The 4256-nt window shown below is 39.8% G+C and overlaps 1 long non-coding RNA gene across 1 annotated transcript; it reads left to right on the forward strand.

Annotated features, from left to right (window-relative positions):
- Positions 1–287: 287 nt before the first annotated feature.
- Positions 288–3925, forward strand: LOC139036683 (uncharacterized). The gene is made up of 2 exons (XR_011489513.1): positions 288–425; positions 3639–3925. It is a non-coding gene; the product is annotated as an uncharacterized lncRNA (long non-coding RNA).
- The last annotated feature ends 331 nt before the right edge of the window (positions 3926–4256 follow it).

Genomic DNA, 4256 nt, shown 5'->3' on the forward strand with positions numbered 1-4256 from the left:
GCATGAAATGTTCCCTTGGTATCTCTCAAAGATCAGAGTCCTGAGCAATTTGTACCTTCCCATTTTATGATTCTTAGGTATTGAGTTTTCCTTATTTTGCCACTTATGTCATAGTCACAAAGTGGTTGCTTATCTCATAGCTCTGGACATTACATCTTCATGGCAATCACATTCAGAAAAACGGTGGAGATAATGATGCTGTCTTCTACAGGGGAAGACCCCAGTGTACATCCCCTCACCTCTCATTGGTCAGTTTATGACCATGTAGCATTTCTAGATCCTTTTGCTTCTCTTTGAAGGAAATGGTTACCATGCCTGCTATAGATCATCTATTCATAATCCCTGTAGATGAGAGGAAGCCACATTCCTTGAGACCAAGATCTGTTTGTTTGCTCTTACATACAAAATCACGATAGTTTCAGCAGGTAAGAAGTACACTTGTGTTGTGTCAGCACTGGGTCAGGGATGACAATTGGACCTGGGAGTGTCTGAATGAGTATTCTAGATAGGGTAGAGTTGGGTTGTGTTTCTAGAAGTGACAGTTAAGCTATGGTCTGAATCCCTCCAATCTAGTTATGTTAGAGGAACAGGAACATGGCCATGGCGGCTGGGTGTGATGGTCATTGAGGCTGACATGTAGGCAAGGCCAGGTAAGAGTTTAGGTCTCACTTTAAGTAAAATGTGATGCCATTGAAAGGTTTGAAGTACTAATACATGAATGACAATATCTGATTTATGTTTTCAAAATGATATTCTGACTTCTGAATGGTTAATAATTAGAGATGTCAGGAAAAGTAGTAGGGAGATGGGATGGATTAGGAAGCTCTTTTAGCCCAGTGGAGACATGGGCTGTGTAATAGGTAGCCAGCCTCTACATCTGCCCCCTGTGACTCTCACCTCCTGGTACAGGCATATCTCATTTTACTACTCACTTCCTTGTCCTTTGCAGATATTTCTTTTTTTCTTTTCTTTTTTAACAATTTAAAGTTTGTGGCAACCCTGTGTCAAACAACTCTATCTGCACTATTTTCCCAATAGCTTCTGCTCATTTTGTGTTTCTGTGTTACATTTTGGTAACTCTTACAATATTTCAAACTTCATTATTATTACATTTGTTATGGTGATCTGTGATCAGTGGTCCTTGCTATTACTATTGTAATTGCTTTGGGCCAACATGAACCACACCCATATAAGATAGTGAACTTAATAAATATATATGTTTTGACTGCTCCACTAACCAACTGTTCCCCATCTCTCTCTGTCTCTCCTGCATGCATGTGTGCTAAGTTGCTTCAATCGTGTCCAACTCTTTGTAAGCCCAGGGACTGTAGTCTGCCAGGCTCCTCTGTCCGTGGGATTCTCTAGGCAAGAATACTGAGTCGGTTGCCATGCCTGCCTCCATGGGATCTTCCCAACACAGTAATCAAACCTATGTCTCCAGTCAAGCATTGCAGGTGGATTCTTTACTGCTGAACCAGCGGGGAAGCCCCACTCTCTCCTAGGGCATTCCTCTTCCTTGGGCATGACATCATTGAAGTTAAGCTAATTAATAACTGTACAATAACCTCTAAGTGTTCAAGTGAAAGAAAGAGTAGTACATTTCTCACTTTAAATCAAAAGCTAGCAATGATTAAACTTAGTAAGGAAGGCATATTGAAAGCCTAAATAGGCCAAGAGCTAAGCCTCTTGTCCCAAATAGGTAGCCAAGTTGTAAAGGAAATGAAAAGTTCTTAAAAGAAATTAACAGTGCTATTCCAGTGAATGCACAAATGATAAGAAAGCAAAACAGCCTTATGCTGATATGGAAAAAAAAAAATTAGAGGTCTGGAGAGAAGATCAAATCAGCTACAACTTTCCCTTAAGTCAAAGCTTAATCCAGAGCAATTCTGTAAATCTCTTCAGTTCTATGAAGGCTGAGAGAGGTAAGGAAGCTGCAGAAGAAAAACCCAAAGTTAGCAGGGTTGGTTCATGAGGTTACACAAAGAACCTCTCTCTGTAACATAGACATGCAAGGTGAAGCACCAAGGAGCTGATGTAAAAACTGCAGCAAGTTATCCAGAAGATCTAAGTAAGATAGTTAATGAAGACCTTCAACTGAAATGGGATGCCACGTAGGACTTTCATGGCTAGAGAGGAGAAGTCAATGCCTGACTTCAAGGCTTCAAAGGACAGGCTAACTCTCTTGTTATGAGATAACACAGTTGGTTCCTTTAAGTTGAAAACCAGTGCTCACTTAACATTCTAAAAACCTTAAGCCCTTTAACAATTATGCTAAATTTACCCTGCTTGTGCTCTACAAATGGAACAACAAAGCTGGGATGAGAGTGCATCTACTTACAACCTGATTTACTGAACACACCAAGCCCCCAGTTGAGACCTATTTATTGCTCAGATAGAAATATCCCTTTCAAAAATAGTATTGACAATGCACCTTCTCACCCAAGAGCTTTAATGAGCTGTACAGTGAGATTCATGTTGTTTTCATGTCTGCTAACACAACATCCATTCTGCAATCATTTCAACTTTCAAGTCTTAATATTTAAGACATACATTTTATAAGCTTATAGCTGCCATGGATGGTGATTCCTCTGAGAGAGCTGGGCAAAGTCAATTGAAAATCATCTGGAAAGGATTCATCATTCTCCATGCCACTAGAAACAGTTGTGATTCATGGAAAGAGGTCAAAATAATAACTTTAACAGGAGTTTGAAAGAAAGTGATTCCAACCTTTATGGATGACTTTGTGGGCTTCAAGACTTCAGTGAAGGAAGACGCTGCAGATGTGCTAGAAATGGCAAAAGAACTAGAATTAGAAGTGAAACCTGAAGACATTACTGAACTGCTGCAATCTCATGATGAAGCTTGAATGAAGCAGGAGTAGCTTCTTGAGGATGAGCAACGAAAGTGGTTTCATAAGATGGAGTCTACTCCTGGTGAGGATGCTGTGAAGATTGTTGAAGTGACAATAAAGGATTCAGAATATTACATACATGTAGCTGATAAAGCACCAACAGGATTTGGGAGGATTGGCCAATTTTGAAAGAAGTTCTACTGTGTGTAAAGGGCTATCAAATAATGTTGCTTACTGCAGAGAAATCACTGGTGAAAGGAAAAGTCAATCCATGTGGCAAACTTCATTGTCTTATTTTAAGGAATTGCCTCAGCTACCCCAGCCTTCAGCAGCCACCACTCCTAATCAGTCAGCAGTTATCCACATCAAAGCATGATAATCCACTAACAAAAAAAAAAAAAAAAATTAGACTCACCAAAGGCTCAGATGATGGTTAGCATTTTTCAGCAATAGAGTATTTTTAAATTAAAATATGTATATTGTTGTGTTTAGCTTAGTGCTATTGCATACTTAATAGACTACAGTATAGTATAAGCATAACTTTTACTTGCCCTCAGCGACCAAAAAATTTGTGTCATTCACTATATTGTGATATTTGCTTTATTGCAGTGATCTGGAACTGAATCCACAAAATATCCCAGGTATCCTATATTTATATCTTTTGGTAGTGACTTCTTACATTGTCCCCCAATTAGTCAATGTGACCAATAGAATACAGCGTAAATAATATTCTGTTGCTTCTGAGGTTACAAAGACTATGGCTTCCATCTCGGTCTCTCTTCCTTAGCTCTCTCACTCGGGGAGAAACATGCTGTCACGTTGTGAGCTCCCCTAAGAAGAAACCCATGAAGCAAGGGACCGAAACTTCCAGTCTGTTGCCAGCAGAGACCTGAGGCAGGACAGCAATGACCTGAATGACCTCAGACACATCCTTCCCCAGCTTATGTGACTGCAGCCTGGCCAACAGTTTGCAACCTCATGAGAGACTGGAGCCAGAATCACCCTGCAAAGTCCCTCCCAGATTCCTGACCTTCAAAAACCCTATTGAGGTAATAAATGCTTGTTGTCTTAAGATACTCTGTTCTAGAATCATTCATTATGCCAAATAGAAGACTAATCTAGGTGGGATCAGTGGAGAGGGAGAGAATTAAAATTTTAGAAAATTCAATGCCTATGGACTTAACAAGAAGTCCTGTATAAGCAGTGAGTAGAGTCTCATCAAAGTTAGGTCCCAGAACTTTCACTTGAGCATCTGGGGGGATTTTAATGCCTTTTGTAGAGGAGAGGAGATTTAGAGAAAAAAGCAGGCTTGATTAAGAGTTTTGCTCTGGGCATGTTAGGTTTGAGATGTTAATTATTTCTCAGATGAGTGAAATCAAGAAAGAGGAAAGTGGTTTCAGAATAT

The sequence above is a fragment of the Odocoileus virginianus genome, chromosome 9 (genome assembly GCF_023699985.2).
Source record: "Odocoileus virginianus isolate 20LAN1187 ecotype Illinois chromosome 9, Ovbor_1.2, whole genome shotgun sequence".
Taxonomy (NCBI): domain Eukaryota; kingdom Metazoa; phylum Chordata; class Mammalia; order Artiodactyla; family Cervidae; genus Odocoileus; species Odocoileus virginianus.